This window comes from Mycteria americana, chromosome 1 (genome assembly GCF_035582795.1).
Source record: "Mycteria americana isolate JAX WOST 10 ecotype Jacksonville Zoo and Gardens chromosome 1, USCA_MyAme_1.0, whole genome shotgun sequence".
Classification (NCBI taxonomy): domain Eukaryota; kingdom Metazoa; phylum Chordata; class Aves; order Ciconiiformes; family Ciconiidae; genus Mycteria; species Mycteria americana.
In genome coordinates this window covers 208,112,768-208,129,246 of record NC_134365.1, presented here as the reverse complement: position 1 = coordinate 208,129,246, position 16,479 = coordinate 208,112,768, and positions in this window count along the sequence as shown.

Here is a 16,479-nt window from a genome sequence, read left to right as displayed (position 1 = left end):
AAGGGCTTTGAGTAAATAAAAGCTGCAATATTTTACACTTCAAATATATCAATCACCTTCCATGTTTAAGACTTAAAAAAAGTTCAGAAGGATTTTAATGGTGATGTCTTTTCACACTACTAAGCAGTATACCATCACTGTATGCATACTCCAGAACCATACTTAACTGTCTGTTGTACAGTGACCTGATCGCATTAACATCTTTTACTCTCTGGGTCCATTACTCCATCAGTACAACACAAAGCAATTTAGATCTTCCCCTTCTACTTATACATTATAATCAGACTGGGTAAGGGAAGGCAGCTCTGACAGATCAGTGAACACTGGTGGTGAAACTCTTTACTCTCCCCTAGCTACAATTTTATGTTACATATGTGGCTTCTCCTTGCTCCACAATTTTAGAATATCAATAAGTCAGAACTTGTCATTTTTTCCCAGCACACCTATTAGCTTCAGTAACATAACATTATTTGTGTCCTGTCAGTGATGAAAAAGAGATGATGTCAACCAAAAGTGTTTTAATTCCAGTACAAGAAAATACATTATTTCTTTAGAAACATCTTTAAGTCTAACTAGCACTTGTTAATTTTTTCCCTTTTAAATTGTTCCATATTACACAGTCATAAACTGTAAATAACTTTAATAAGGAATTCCTTCAAAATCCAGAAACTGTGCTGGATGATGTAACTCACATAATCACATCAGTTTTCCCAACCTTACACACTTTTGCTTTGCTGACTGCCTGCTGACTGTGACCAGTAGAGGGCATTTTAGGACTGAGTTATGAGAATACAAGATGAAAGGACTAGCATTTCTTAAATCAAACAGTAGCTCGCTCACATTGGAGGAGTCTATGTTCGAGAAGCTTAATAAATATTTGAGTATAAGTTGTAGTGTTTTCAACATAAATATCAGATTCATAGTATTTAAATAAAATGTCATATGTGACATTTATTTTATTAAGAGCTATGTTTTCAAACTTCTACTTGTTTATTATGCATACACTGAACTACTGTAACAATGACATTTAGACAGCTAAATGCATAGGCACATTAAAACCATATAAAATACACTTACAAAGCAGGAGAAAAAATCTGCACAGAAGTCAATGGCTGGAAGATTTCATTTTAGCGAGCAAAATGCTTATTTCAGCAATATTAACCATTTAATTACATGTTCTTTACTTAAATTGTGAGATTATTTATATATCAGGTTAAAACTCGTTCTGCATATTGGCTGATTAAAACCACATCATAAGTTTATATTTTCTTAAATTATACAGCTCTTCAGTAAAACTGTGTGAGTTTCAGATGTGGTTCTTCAAAATCACTTGAAAATCTGAATTGAATAAATGTGATAATATTTAATTCCCTAATTCCTACAAGTTAGCACAAATGGGAACAAGTGCTAAAAGAGCAGCCTTGCTGGATGGTTTTAAAAGGTGTACACCCAAATCTGTTTGCCTAACTACATGCTCAATTACACCAGCTAGGCTTTTCAAACATGAATATTCAGCTACATGCCTTGATTTCAGCTTATAGTTCTACTAATGGTGCTTGTGCAACTTCATACAGTCTGTTTGGAGTCTCAAGCTACAGACTCAGCAGAGACAGCCACAACTGTGCCCTAGTTAACTGCTTCCTCAGGTTACAGAGTTTTAGTTTATTAAGGGTGAATGACAGCACTTCCACTGCAGTTTCCACAAGCTCAGACTGAGGACAGAGGAGGGACTTCACTAGTGAAGTGATATATGCGCTCTCAGTGTACAAGGATGTTGCCTACTAGGCCCTGGGACAAGGTTTAGCCATGGAGGAAAGTATTAGTCATATCCCTTCTTTAGCCATCTAAGACATAGAAATTGTAATATGACTTACTTCTCTGTGGCTGTCATCTTCCACTGCATGACAAGCCACCCCTGCCAGAAGCACATATTCAGGATCATTCACAGTTTAAGCAATGGTACTGAACACGAATTCCCACATGCAAAGTATTATTTTGAGGAAGAACAGAATTCAAGTTGCAAACCTTCCTAACTTCAATAAAACTGTTGGGTTCCCCTCCACTCCCCATCTACTTTTTGGAAGAGAAACAACAAAATATTTCAAGTCTTCATCATACTAGGAATTTAAACAAGCATTTAATATCAGATGTGCAGCACTCCTCTGGGGAGATAAAAGGCTCTGGAACCCTTTATAATAACTGTATGCTGGCCACAGTCCTTGGTTGCACTGCTGGCTAGCAATTATTTGGTGAGGTGAAAGTAGCTGTATAAAAAAGGAAAAGTTTGTGACCTTGCTGAGTTTTCTACAGAAAAGTGCAGTTTTCCAATCTACGTATTTCCATTTACCACTAAGAACCTGAAAAACCTGTTCTCATGTAAATATGTAATGAAATAATACTACTATTGGCAGGGCACACTCCTGGGGGAAATTCCCAGTCAAATGAGCAGAGTGATACTGATCTAATGAAAAGAAAACTGTAATAATGACAGAGGAAAAAAAAATAGAAAAAGTCAAATGGCTACTCAAAGATATACATGCCTGATTTTGGGGGAAGAGGTGAAAAGAGGGGACAAAAACACCAAAAAAAAAAAAACCAATCAGGCTTTTCTCCCAGGGTGATCTGACTAAATGAGGAACCTGCTTAAGGTCACCTCCAAACTCCACCTAAACATTTGCCAATGTTTTCAAAGCTATGCCTACACTGTGCACTTAAATCACCAGCACAGGAAACTCAATATGGATTTGCAGTCACTTCAGGTGACAAGAGGCCATGAAGTTCAAAGCACCGGATGAAATACTAGTTTTCTGAAGCTAAACCCCAGAAAAGTGATTGTGGTGGGAGAAAGATCTCTCAGGTGTAAGCTCACCTCACCTGCAATACAGCTTAACGCCTGGCTGCCAGTGAGAGGGACCCGCTCTCCTGCTCACACTAGCCGTGCTTCCTTCACATCTGGTCCGGTGACCGCAATGCCAGAGGGTGAGCTGCAGCCACCCCTCACTGGCAGGGAGCAGCAAGAACAGGCTGGCCATGAGGGAGTATAAGCAGGAGCCAAGGGTGACCACAGTACAGGCAGTGTTCTTACCAACCAGGGCATAGACCTGCTGCACCAGCATAGCAGTCCCACACCCAGCATGGTCCACCCAGACAGCCCAGTCAGAAGCAGCAGAGACAGCACCAGAGTAGAGACAAGACTAAAAGGTAGGTCTGAAGTCCATCCAGAAGACAGCACTGGAGACAATCAACATCAAACATAGGTCTGAATTCAACCAGGAGACAAGGCCACAACCTGCAACACAACTCAGACAAGAACTAGCTGCCAAGGCATGAGCTTAAGATGAGCTCCTAGACCAATGGGCTGCAACTATGGCTGAAAGTCCCAGGTGAGGCTGGTCAGGGCAGTTAAGGCATTATTAGTTTTCTCAAGGCACTGACATTTGTATCATGGAAAAATAACGTACTAAAGAAGGCTGCACAACTACTAGCAACACTTGCAACTATAAGGACAGGTTACTTGGCTCTAGTCTCTTCACTGTATGCACCAAATACACTTCTGATTTATAAATTAAAGTATCATTTAAAGAACTAAATTGATGAGCTTATCCTAGCCTCCTATTGCTGAAAACAGTAGCTAATATTGATACCCTGACTCCCTCCCACTCAGGTTTTAGGCAATGATACATTAGGGAAATAATGGCAACATGCACTGATTTATGTCCTCTCATCTGCTGGCAGATTTTGCCAACGGGAATTGTGCATTGGTGTCTCACGTCAGTGGTGGGAAAACATGATGAGGCATTTACAGCTGTCCTTTACCCCATGGTTCGTAAAAGAATAACAGATGCCTGCTTTGTTAAACCTGAAGAATATGAGACTGCTTGAGAGGACCTGAGTAATTGCCATAAAGGCAGGAGTTCAAACCAATGCAGGCGGAGGACTTTATGGAATAAAGCTCTTCTGGGAGGGTGCATGTGTGTGTCCACCTGTGTTTGTGCTGAGGGGAAGAGAAGTTCTTCTAATCTGAGAAGGGAACAAACAACAGGTGACTGGACTACAGTTAAGACTTTTGGATATAACTAAAAATTTTGAGGAAGACAGACTAAAGATAGAAGCATACAGGGGTTTGGAAATTCAGAGGCAGGCTAATGGGCTTACATTGCATTTTGCTGGCTCCTAATTTTCAGCCAAACAACTTCAGGAGAGAAACTAGGAACCATGAATCTCCAAGAAAAAAATGAGTCAAAAACAATTTCCAGAGGGATGAAAAAGGAGGTATAAAGAGTGCAAGGCCTGTCGTGGACACAACTTTAACTTCAGCTTCAAAGGACTTTGCTTGTGAAATGGCAGCAACTGTTCTAAGTTGGATGTCTAATTCACTCCATGTAATGGATAGGGCACGTACAGGTTTTTGAAAGGCATTCACAGTAATCAGTATGCTGGGTATAGCCATGACTAAGCTAGGGATGGATACAAGAATTTGACCAAAGATCCATTTTCTCATTGCTTTTCCTCCAGCATCTTACCATAGAGAGGGAAAAGGACTGAGCCTTCAGAATAAAGCAAGAAGGTACTTTGTGTCCTTGCTGGAGACTGGCACCTATCCAGCTCCTGAGTCTTCTACCACCACACAGGCATCAGCCGGGTCATAATTCTCTTTTCAAGCTGTGGGGCCAGAGAGGTGCCAAGGTCACTGAGTCCTGCCAAATCACCTGATGCATCTCAGGATGCAACTCAATTGTTAATATTGTTGATGTAAATGCTTTAATACCAGGATGTACCAGTTCTGCCAGCAGGCATCTGCCTTCCTTGGCCATTTGGATCCTCACAAGTGCCTAGACCTGGGTAGAGATTTTATCAAAACCTGGGTGTACAGGACAGGACAGGTATCTACCCACAAAGCACTCAGGGGAGTGCTCAGGTCCTCTCAGGGAAATCAGACCGTCACTTTCCTGCTTGAAATCCAGCACTGCCTCCAGCTGGAGGATACCACTTCCTTCACCTACATCTGTATGGAAAAGATCAAGCTCCTCCCATTTAGATCACATCTGCATTTTGTTCCAAATGTCTCATAGCTCACTGCTCTAACAACATGCCAACTTTCTTCACAGACTACCTACTGGTGTCTGTGGTCCTCTTGGCAGTCAGGGTCATCCTTCCTGGCTTTGTACTTACAGACTGTTGGAGGACTTGGGTTTCATAGCAGCCTTCAGAGTGCTTTGGTGTGAGGAAAGAGATGGCTTCCTGTCAGCTTAAAGGTCAGGGGATGTAAGGAAGGTGGACACCATGCTCTTGCTTTGACTATATGTAAGGAGGAGGGGAAGCAGCCACTAGGGACATGTGGCAGGAATAATTGGAGCTGGAGGTCTTAGATTCAGAAAAGCACATGGCTGCGCAACTCTGCAGAGAGTGATGGGAGATGTGGAATGAACTCTGGACCTTGGAAGGCTGTCAGGGCACTTTCGTACAGTTGTGCATCCAAATCCTTTGGGAGCTGGACTGCAAAAGATACTTAATTTCGATGTAAAACGTATCTAATAAAACAAAACACAATACAAGGGGAAAACTTAAAATCACCCAAGATGCCAAATAACTCTGTATGAAGATTGTGTCCCCTAAAAGGGTACCTTCAGATGAATCAATGAGATCCTATTTCTCAGGAATTAATAATAAAGGTTTCTTACCGCGAGGCTCATAATTCTAACACTTTCAGCTAAGAATGCAGTCACCATCTACTTCAAGAGGAAATTCAAATGATCGTAGTTTGATCCACCAACATTTCCCTCTACCACGCCAAGGAGGCAGAGGAACAAAGCAAATGAGGAATCTCCACTCTTTGCTTGTTGTGGGGAAATACATAAATTGGAAATAAAAACTGGAAAGTCTGAAGACATTACAGTAATAGAGGCCATAAAAAACAAGCTAAAATGTCTTGTATTTCTTAAATGAGTCAGACTTCTTGGCAGCCTCCCATGTAAGTGGTGAGGCCCAAGACTGTTTACCTCATAAGACAGCAAGCAGATAAGACTGTGTAAGTGATGATTAAAGATATAAAATGCCCTACATGAGGTGGTAGCAAGGGACAGTCAAAAGCAGACAGTCTCAGTGTAACGAAAATATAAGGCAAATAGCCCGCTGAGTACACAGAGGTTCAAGGACTGAGAGTGTCACCAAGCTGGCAGTGGTACTTCAGGTCTGTAAAAATACACAGAACTCTAGTTGGACTCTGTTTCTCCACATGTAGGAATACTTCTTTATATTAAACATAGCATTGGGATACCAAAGAAAACAGAAAATGTTAAGCATGTAAACCAAAAGCAGCAAAATCATGCCAGCACAGCAGCAATTTTATATACAATTACTGTAGCATATTACAGGTTTGGTAGCTGAATCAGCAGAGCTTTCAGAACAGAAACCCATGAAATGTAAATCTGCGTAAAGCTTATTTGCTATCCCACATTGCTTATTTTCTACAGCTACAAAAATCTGTTAGTGAAGACATCTGAAAGACATGTTGTTAGACACAGGGTTTTGTTTTATGGTGTGCTTTAATTTTATGGTTCTAACTTTTTGGTTTTCCATGGTAAAGATCAGTACACTAAAAAAACTTCTTTCTTTGTTGTGGTGGCCCCTTTTTCCTGAATCATCTGATATTTTTTAGGAAATGGGAAAAACATGTATTTTTCTGGTAGGTGGTGTACACTTCCATGGAAAAATCACATTGTTTGTTAACATCCCAAGAAGGTGTGACATTCACTATATTAACGTAGCTCTTGTTGTAGGTAATATTACAAAAACATTTACAAGTGTCCATAAAAAAACCCTATAAATACTGTAATTTCTTGTTATAAAGACCAGAGAATGCTTACCAGTAGACAGAGAAAAATTTTCTCAATGTAAACTGTTACTTGTTCACAGACTTTCTCTGAATAAGCCAAAGAATATATGTTCAAATTAATTAACATGAAATTGCAGTTTCTTAAGTATAAAATTAAAAATAAATCAATCAGAAACTGGAGATTCCAGCCTGAAATAAATTAAAAAAACCCCAACGAAACAGCAGAAAAACAAAAACCAAACCTGAATTTAGCTATAGCTAAGCAACTTCAGATGTTACGGTTTTGCATTCATACCAAAAGAAATAACGTATCATTGCAGCCGATATATGTAAGGCTCAAACAAACAAGGTTCCTTAATACAGCAGTAGAAGCAGTTGTGTTCCTAGTTTATCTTGCCCGAGGGTCATCTTTTATATTTCCTCGAGTCAAAAAATAATGATTTTCTCCCCAATTAGCATGAACTGTTGTCTGTATTCACCTGCTACATTTTTCTACTGGTGATCACTGGTTTGATACATGCTGGCCGAGCTGATTCACTTTCAGAACTAACTATCTCATTTAATTTAAGGAAGTGAGAAAATGCCAACAGCTGTAAGAAAGGGATTACCTGAAATACTGAATCTAATTTAACAGAATTGTTGTGTCCGTCATCCCCCCCCCCAATTTCACAGAAAACTGTCAAATAGCAATGACACTAAAACTAGTTTCAGGCACAGCGATTCTTTGTAGTTATGCCTGATTGTTATGGCAAAAGAAGAAGAAAACTCCCCAGAGTTATAAAAATCACATGATTCTTCAAGAGCAGCCTACAGTTTTTACTAAAGCATTATTTTTTACATAACAGAAGCCAAAACCAGCTTGACTTTACTTTTCCATGTAATCTATCCTTTTTTCAACATAGTATATATTTGTCATCTTTGCCATGTTTTTTTTAAAAACAACAAAAAGCAATATAGTATCTGACCTAAATCACATGTGTTTAGGATACATTAAATGAATTACAAACATTAAAACCATAAAGACATTTTAAATAAGCTTTTTTAAAACTGCCTGAAAAATTAGAGCAAATGATTGTGTGTGTTGTCACTACAACGAAAGGAGAGCTCACTACCCCAGCTTAATTTCCAGAAACTGCAAGTAGCAGGATAAAAATTGAGGTACCTCTATATGCCATTTTTGGAAACCTAATCTAAAAGCTTAGAGGATCCTTAATGCAGGAAGCACCTACATCTTACCAGTGAAGTTCCCTATGGTCCTAAACTAGAAGACGCACAACCCAGTATTTTAATGTACAAGTCCTTTAACGCAGTCTTCAAAACTCTTGCCTCAATTAGTGCTTAAGTTTCTTTCAGTAAAATTTTCCATGGCTCTCTGGTTTGGTTTCTGCACATACCCAGACTATCAATTGGCATGGCAAAGCAGGCCTACAGTTGCTTCTGTGCTAACCGTTATGGAAATAATCAGTTGTATTTTTTAACAACACAGATCAATGGTTCAGCTAAACTAATGCATTAGAGTAGTCTGACTTCATCTCATTTCCCCACATTTCCTGGCACTAGTAACATTTTTGTAGGGTTACTTCTGTGCTAGTGTGTCTTCCCTGATCCCCTGGGGTCAGACAAAGGAGAGGGCAAAGGAAAGGGCAGGATCACGCAGCCGTGGGCAGGGAAGGGCACTGAACTCCCCCTTTCCACGGAGGTAGCTGCAGTTCAGCTTAGATGCCACATTAACTACACTTGTGCATTGTACTGTAGACTTGCGTAACAGATACAGACCAAATCAAGTGCTGTACCAACGCAGCAAAACTAGTCCTTTCATAAAAGAAAATAAGACTAAATTTTTTTTTGCATTTCTCGGGCAATGTCAATTCAAACTGACAGAGTATTTTCTGAAAAGTAAGGGTATCCAGACTTCTGAGCCCTCCTCAACTTAAGAGCTTTAAACTTCTAACCCCCTCTCTCCCCAGCACAACTCTCCCACCTTCCTGAAGCTGCGTTACCACCCCCCAGCACACACACACAGCTCCAGACATCCTGCACCAGGGGATTTGATTTTGACCTGCGCTCCATCGTGTTCTGTACATTGCTTTCAGGGCCACTGCAGCATTTTTTCTTCTTGTATGTAACATATGATGCATGAAGCATCCTGAAGTCTGTAAACTTCATATAGGATGAATTCTTGAATCGCTCAGTTGCTCACTTTACCCCAGGAAAGTCTGAGGTTTTTTCTTCAGTATGAAAGCTTTAGAAAAGTGGTATGGGGACATTTGTGTCCACTTACTCTTCAGAGTTTTTATAGAAAATGCTAACCAGAACACAAGTAGGCATTTCTGAATTTTAAATGCTAGTTGCAGCCTGAAACAGCACAAAATTTATCCTTCATGGGATGAACACTAGCATGATTAAACCAATTCCAGGAGAATGAGTTGTTTTGTAAATATACGATAAAGCAGATGAGTTAGATCCAGGGTTGTTGTTTGATTGTATTGTTGTAGTGCTTACAACTATTCTCTTGTAATAAGCATCCCACGCACATTCGCAACAAGGAGACAATCCTTGACTGAAACAGTTTACAGCTAAATTGAAGAAGTGAGAATAAAGAGATTATAGGCAAGTGACATAAAAAGATATGGAAACAGAAGTCTATGTTGTTTAGTTTGCCTAAGGAGAGTTGAAGATCTACTCTGAAGTAAAAGCAGGTGCCATCATTCTAAATATTTTAGATCTGAATTAAACCACTGTTAAGGCACAAATCCACATGGGAAAAAAAATCCACCAAAGCTAAAGATCCAGTTGTGAAATGAAATTAATAGTTGAGGGGCAGTGACATACAAAGAACTGGGATAAGATGAGAAAGGTAATAGCTAGAAAGAGATCTGCAGGTGTGTGAAGATACTGCCAATTCAGCATTCTGCTCCCCCACACTTAAGGCCTCCAATCCAGAGAGTGAATCCTAACAAAACCTATGACATGACAGAGATCACACATCAGATGGAGATGTTTAAGTGTAATGAAAACAGCTGTTTGTGGGAGGAGAGGAAAAATTTCCAACATGAAGTAACTTACCTTTAATGACTTTCCTGTTAAATAGGTAGATGATGTGACCTACTTCTGCCTACAAAGTTCCCAATCAGCATTTTATGTTCCACATGACATAGTGCCAGAGACCAAGTCCAGGGCATCTCCTTACTGTTAGAACCCACAGACAGGCCTTCTCTTTGCACTACGCAAGGAAGACAGGCTGTTGGCAGAAGCACTGCAGATGGGCACATTTCCTTTTGATTTTTGGACGAGAAATACTGTTTCTTTGGCATATGTCCATCTCTGGTTCTGTTTGGACTCTGTCCTGTCTCTCTGCCTCAGCAACCTGAAGCCATAAGGCTACCCCTTCTTTTGAGAAGACCTAAATTATGTGGTTGGAAGATTCTGCTACTGCCTGGAGGATGTTGTTTCATCATGGGCATTACTGTTTCACTCAGACCTCAAACTGGTTTTCCATGTTTCTGTTATCACAGTACTGTATGATTATGGTTCTTTTTGTTTGTTTTATGCAATCATGTTTTTCATAAAATAGAACCTGTTCTCCATTAAAAAGGAATTACATCAGTTTATTTAAGCAGATGAGTGAGAATTGTACAATTTATCCCTAATACTCACCTCTTAACACAGAATCATGTTCACACAATCACTAACTTTACTGAACTGCCAATCAGAATAAGAGAAAATCACGACTGAGAAGCTGTAGCTCTAAATCCAAACTCAAAAAGTTCTCACAGGCTTCCAGTAAGACCTTGAACAAGTCATTTAAGTCACTTGCCTCAGCTCTCTTTCAGAATGGTACCTTACTTTCTCACAGCACTGATAAGGCAAAGCTGTGTCTGTGTGGGCTGACTACCTACTACAGTCACTCTGCTTTTTTCTAATATCCTGCATGACAGATATTATCAAAGCACAGCAGTCCGGCTTTCAAAATAGAGCCTCTAAAACTGTATGATCCTCATGAAAGACATCTGAGCTTATTACACAGTAGCTTCTAAGAGATCGGCAGACATGAGCCTATGATAAAAGAGCCATTAAAAATATTTGTGTTGCATAAGGCAAAGACACACTGGTAATTACACTACAAGCTTGCAAGTGTACAGAATAAAAAATTAAATTATTAAAAGTATTAAAAAACTTTACTGCTAGATACATGCACAAAAGGGAAGAGTTCAGTTACATATGTGATTGTAGCTTTATAATTTCTCAACCTTTTAAATACATAGATAATGGTAATGCTTCAAAATGTTTTCTTGAAAAGACAGACATACTTTGCTATTGTGAAATTCCCTGGCTGCATGAAATCCTACCACCCTTCTCATGAGCCGTGAACACAACTCTAAGATCTCTAAGATCAGCAGCATTTCTTCCAAATCAGGGTTCCCACTCCTTTGCATCAGATTGAGACGCAGAAACTGAGTGATAAAAACTGAACAGCATTTTTCTTCAAGCACACTGAATGAGACCTCTCTTTGAAGTGGCAAGGATGTAGGAAGAGGGAGCATACTTCTTTGTTCTAGATACATAAGGTTAAACACTCACTTTGAGAAATCAGTGAAAACCTCTCCCTGCCATGGCAACCAACCACCCTTTCAGAGTTTCAAGCCACAGAAAATTCTTCGTCTGCAGCAATTTAAGTACTTGGATGAAAGAGTTTGAGGTATTTTCTCAACAGAAACTTAAATGAAAGAAACATTGAAAAAAATCTTAGTATGTGGGGAAAACACACTTTTTATTCCAGTAACCCAGTGACTTCAGCTCGAAATGCCAAAGTAAGACATCTTTGGACAAAGACAGGTTACTCAATGGGTATTTGGGGTTAGAATGACAAGACCAAAGTAACAGATGTTTAACAAAGCTACAATGATTAGATTCCAAGATGAATACAGTCCAAACTTCCCTTGATTTCACTAGGCTTTCAATCAGGCCTAATTAGGCTTAACCTTTGAAAAGATGGCCAAGAACTCATAGCCTTGCAACACAAATGTTAGGATTTCGATTATGTTTTCAGTTCTTAGTGAAGCTGATAAATTCCCCATGGCTAGGAGCTATCAGTAGGAGAGAAAATGGGACGATTCAGAGAGATGATGTAATTGAGAGATATCATATCCTGAAAAATAGGACCTAGGCCGAACCTTGACAGATTTTCGACTTTACACACAATTGACATTACTTAGGGACAAGGATGGACTAGACAATTTTCTATGAAAAAATGCAAGTGCTCTATTATTTATAGCTTTTAAGAATAAATGAGACTATTCCAGCATTTAAGTATCCTTATCACTAGCCATTTTTTCTAGTCTAACCTGAATCTCTCATGCTGCAATTTAAACCAATTACGTTTTGTCTAGCTAAACCAAACATGTAAAACAGATACTTCCCTCCTCTTTCAAGTAGTCTTGTCTTTTCTCTGACTACTAGGAAAGAATTAAGAATTATCTTTAGGGGGTGATCATTACAGGACAAATGTTATTATTCTAATGAAACAAAGATTGCAAAAGTACTTGAATAGGGCAAGGGTCTTCAGAAAAGCAGATTTCAGCAAACAGGGAGATGGTAAGTAAAGTCATTTTCTGAACGAATTTGAAGAAGAAAGGAGTACAGGTAGGATTACTGAAAGATTATTTTGTAAACCAAACTATTCCACAGCAAAAGACAGATAGTAGAGAGGAGTAGCAGAGACCATTATGGCTGCATTGAGAGCTCTTCAATAACTTGAAGCAGTGAAGAATGAATCATACAAAAACTGAAAGCCAAGATGAACATAAGAGACCAAGGACATATCGATAAAAGCTAAGATGTGAGGAGATGTAATGTGGCATAAATGGTTATATGAAAAAGTTTTAGAAGTAAGAAGTAACAGGAAGACAAAGGGAACAGTGAGGACATTATCGAGAAACAAAAGATGCTGAGAAAGTGGAAATACTTAGAAGATGGAATACTAAACCACTGGCATGGATTTGTCAAGCACGGAAGATATTCAGCCTGTTTAGTTTCCTCTTTCAACAGAATAAATGGCCTAGTAAATAAGAAGGTGCAATAAACTTTGACATTAGCATAATTTTTAAATGTTGGCCTGCACTGGCATCCTAAAGTACAAGGCTAATGAGTCTTAGCATCAGAAGGGTATACAAGCAGTTGGAAAAACTAACTTTCAAACAAGTAGTTTTCAGTAGCTCCCTGTCACAGTGGGAGGACATTGCACAACTCCCAAAGAGATCTTTCCAAATTCCAATTTTCATTTATTGAAATCAATCATGATGAAATAGAAAATACTATTGGTGAAAGGATCAGAATTTAAAACTATTTTGACAAATCAGTAAGATAACTAGCTTCATCTTACTGTGTTTGGACCAAATAGAAGACCAAAATAATGTGCAATTGTGAGAAAATAAAATACAGAATACAGAAAATACAGAGTGAGAAACATTTAGCTAGATGGTGGGGACAGAAATAGGCTAGCGTTACAATGGTTTATACAGTGATGTCCTTCCAAAGAGCCATCTCCTTCTAGGATGCAATAATGGGAATGATAACTAATGCTACAAATTCGGCTTTGGTGAGTCCTCATGGGAAATTCTGTGTCTGGTTTAGGAACCACATGTCTAGCAAGAAACTAGAGAGAATTCTGATTTTTTTTTTAAAAAGAGCAAGAGTTTTTAAAGAGGAAGAGTGTTTGAAAAAAGAACAAAAGATAGTGAGTTTGTTTGGTCTAGAAAGGAAGATGGAGGATATGTGGTAAAAATGTCAGAAAAAGGACTATAATCAATTGTTCTTCATGTCCAAGGGAGAAGAAAAAGAAGAAATACTATTGACAGCAAAGATTAAGGTTGGAGAAGCTTTTCAGCAGGGTAGTGAAACACCAGAAGATACTATCTGAAGAAACTAAGAAAATATCCTTATTGAGAACATTAATAAGCAGTTGAGTTCTTTCTCAGGGATGGTTTAGGTACACTTGATTGAGCCTTAGAGAGGAAATTCATATTGCATGCTCCCTCTCTAGCCTTAAATTTCTATATTTTACAGGAAAACATACTGCCTTAAAAATGTGGAGAAGGGGAGGAAGGGAGAGTCATTACAACAGACAGATTACACAATATTCCTTTTCCAATACTAGGAGGAGAGAGCAACAAAATCTTTAACAACGTCTAATTTAATTTTAGAATTCCAGATTAGGAGCATCTGCTCCCTAAGGTAGCTGTCTTCAGCCAGTATCATTTGCATAATTAGAGTCCTAGACAAGGACCACATGCAAGCGACTCTACATTGAATAGCAAAACAGACTAGCAGCAACTTCAATCACAACTTAATTTCCCATGGCTCTGAGCAACATCAGATAGTTTTGTGGGCCATGTGTACCACAGGCTGAGGACATATTTAAACAGGTATATTCTCTCCCTCTTCTCCCAATCATAGGTTTATCATCGAGTAACGCTCCATTTTATGTTACTGATATGAAAAATGAGATCTGGATTGTTTTACATCATAGCAAACTTAATTTCAATGCTTCCACACTATCACATGAAGAATTACTCAGGTTAGCTATAATAGCCTAATTTAATTGTTTTTTAGATGAGTGACTTGTTTATTTTTAAATATGTTTGTAATATATTTGACATGACCAGTAATACATTTCTGGTTATATACTTTATGAAACTGCTACTAAGAAGAAGCAGTTACAACAAAAAATGTTTAGTTTTTTTTTAAAGAAATGTAAAACCAAGAGGACTTGAACTCAAACAAAACAAGTTACCCTGTAGATTATCGTACAAGGAAACATAGCTATTCCACTATCTACAGGAGGGCTACCCTGTTGTTCCCTTAATGTAATGAAAATATTATGAATTAAACAAAAAATGAAACACTGATGAGAAGAGGACAGAGTTCAAAGAAAGTGCACATTTCCCTTGTTCACATGAAGATGTATTGTGCATTCATAGATGGAGCCATGAAAAACAGACTTCACTTACTATTTGATTTGGTTTCATACTAAAACAAGAAGCACTTTCCTATGTTTTGGCAGTAAACACTTCAATATCTTGGAAATTATAATGTAACTTACATATTTCAGAGGAAGAAGGGAAAAACCCATGTCATAGTAGTTATCAATTACACAGTAAATGGAAAAAAAAAATGCTAAAAACAAAGTTCCCATATAAAGAAAGAATATGTTTAGCGAAAATATTCTTGGGGAGTTTAATGTTGCATTATATATCTTTTATGCATTTTGAGATTTACTGAAATAGTTATCCCTAATTTATTCTAGTATGATCACTTTGCTGTAAATCCTCAAGGGGACACTGCTATTCTACGATAGGTATTTTAGTAAACGTCCAAGCGTAGACAAGTTTATGGAAGTAACTTGCTTCTGGCCCATTAATCTGTCTCAGTTTCCCTACCTGTAAGAAGAAAAATATATTTCATTGCATGTATTTTGTTCTGAACCTGACTCTGGACACCCAGAGTCATAGCCTCTGTCTTTCACCCTAGGACTGCTACTCAATGGCTTTCACATAAATTGCTTGATTAGTTTTTAGAGAACAGGACTAGAACACATCCTTGTAGGCTTTAATCACTAGGAACAGAAATTATTCTGCCCTTACATGCCATGAAGAATACCTTTTTCCTGGATTCAAGCAGAACTCAAACTCAAAACTGCTTAGCCCTATCAAGACCTAGGCACTTTCGCACATGCACAAAAGCAGAGCTTTAGGTAACACAGAGAGTTAGAAAGGCATTCAGGTAAACAAACTGTTGATTTAGTTTCTGGTTTATCTACCTCCATAAACACATATTTAGATCAATGAAAAGATATTTAAAGATTTACTTCAAAATGGCATTTGTTAGGTATTTTCTCAGTCTTGAATTGCATTACTTTCTAAGTAAACTTTTCTCTAATTAAAGTTAGTTTTCAGGGGAGAGATCGTTTTTGGTAAACCGGTAGTTCATGTGTCATCCAATATTTCTATCACAGTGTTTAACTTGGCCAAGTTCAGATTTATCTTTCGGAACTGAATCCAGCATTTTACTTGGCAAAATTCTTTCACTGCTTTATGACTGCCAAGAGGCTTGTAAGACTTGCCCTTTGGATGGGCATTTCAACTGTGTTCTGTCTGCACAAGGAAGTACTAGCAATGGGCCTACCCTGCTTGTTACAAGTGCCCACTATCAAGAGTTGTTACTGGAATCAGCTCGTTTCGCACACTTGCTCTGCTAGGACGGACCTAGCAGATCTCAATGCTCCCAGAAAAAACTAGACGACACTGTATCATAAAAAGAATTCCTGATCTTTTTTTTTCCAGTTATCTGCTGAGCCAATCTAAATGCAAATTACATGCTAGAGTCCTGAATGCTGAGGATTTAAACATTCCAGTGAATGGCAACTGATGTGACACATCCAGGAGCTCTTGGCCCTACTGACTTTTGTGTCATATCTTATTGACAGACATAGCAAGGATAAACTAGTCTCTTTTTCCACTGAGTTAAACAGGATGCAGGTTACAATTACTACTTCAAATTTACAAGTAGTGAGGTATGAAGATTAGTCACAAATTAATAAAGACCTTTCCTTTAGAGATCTTACGTACCTGCAAATCATACTATGA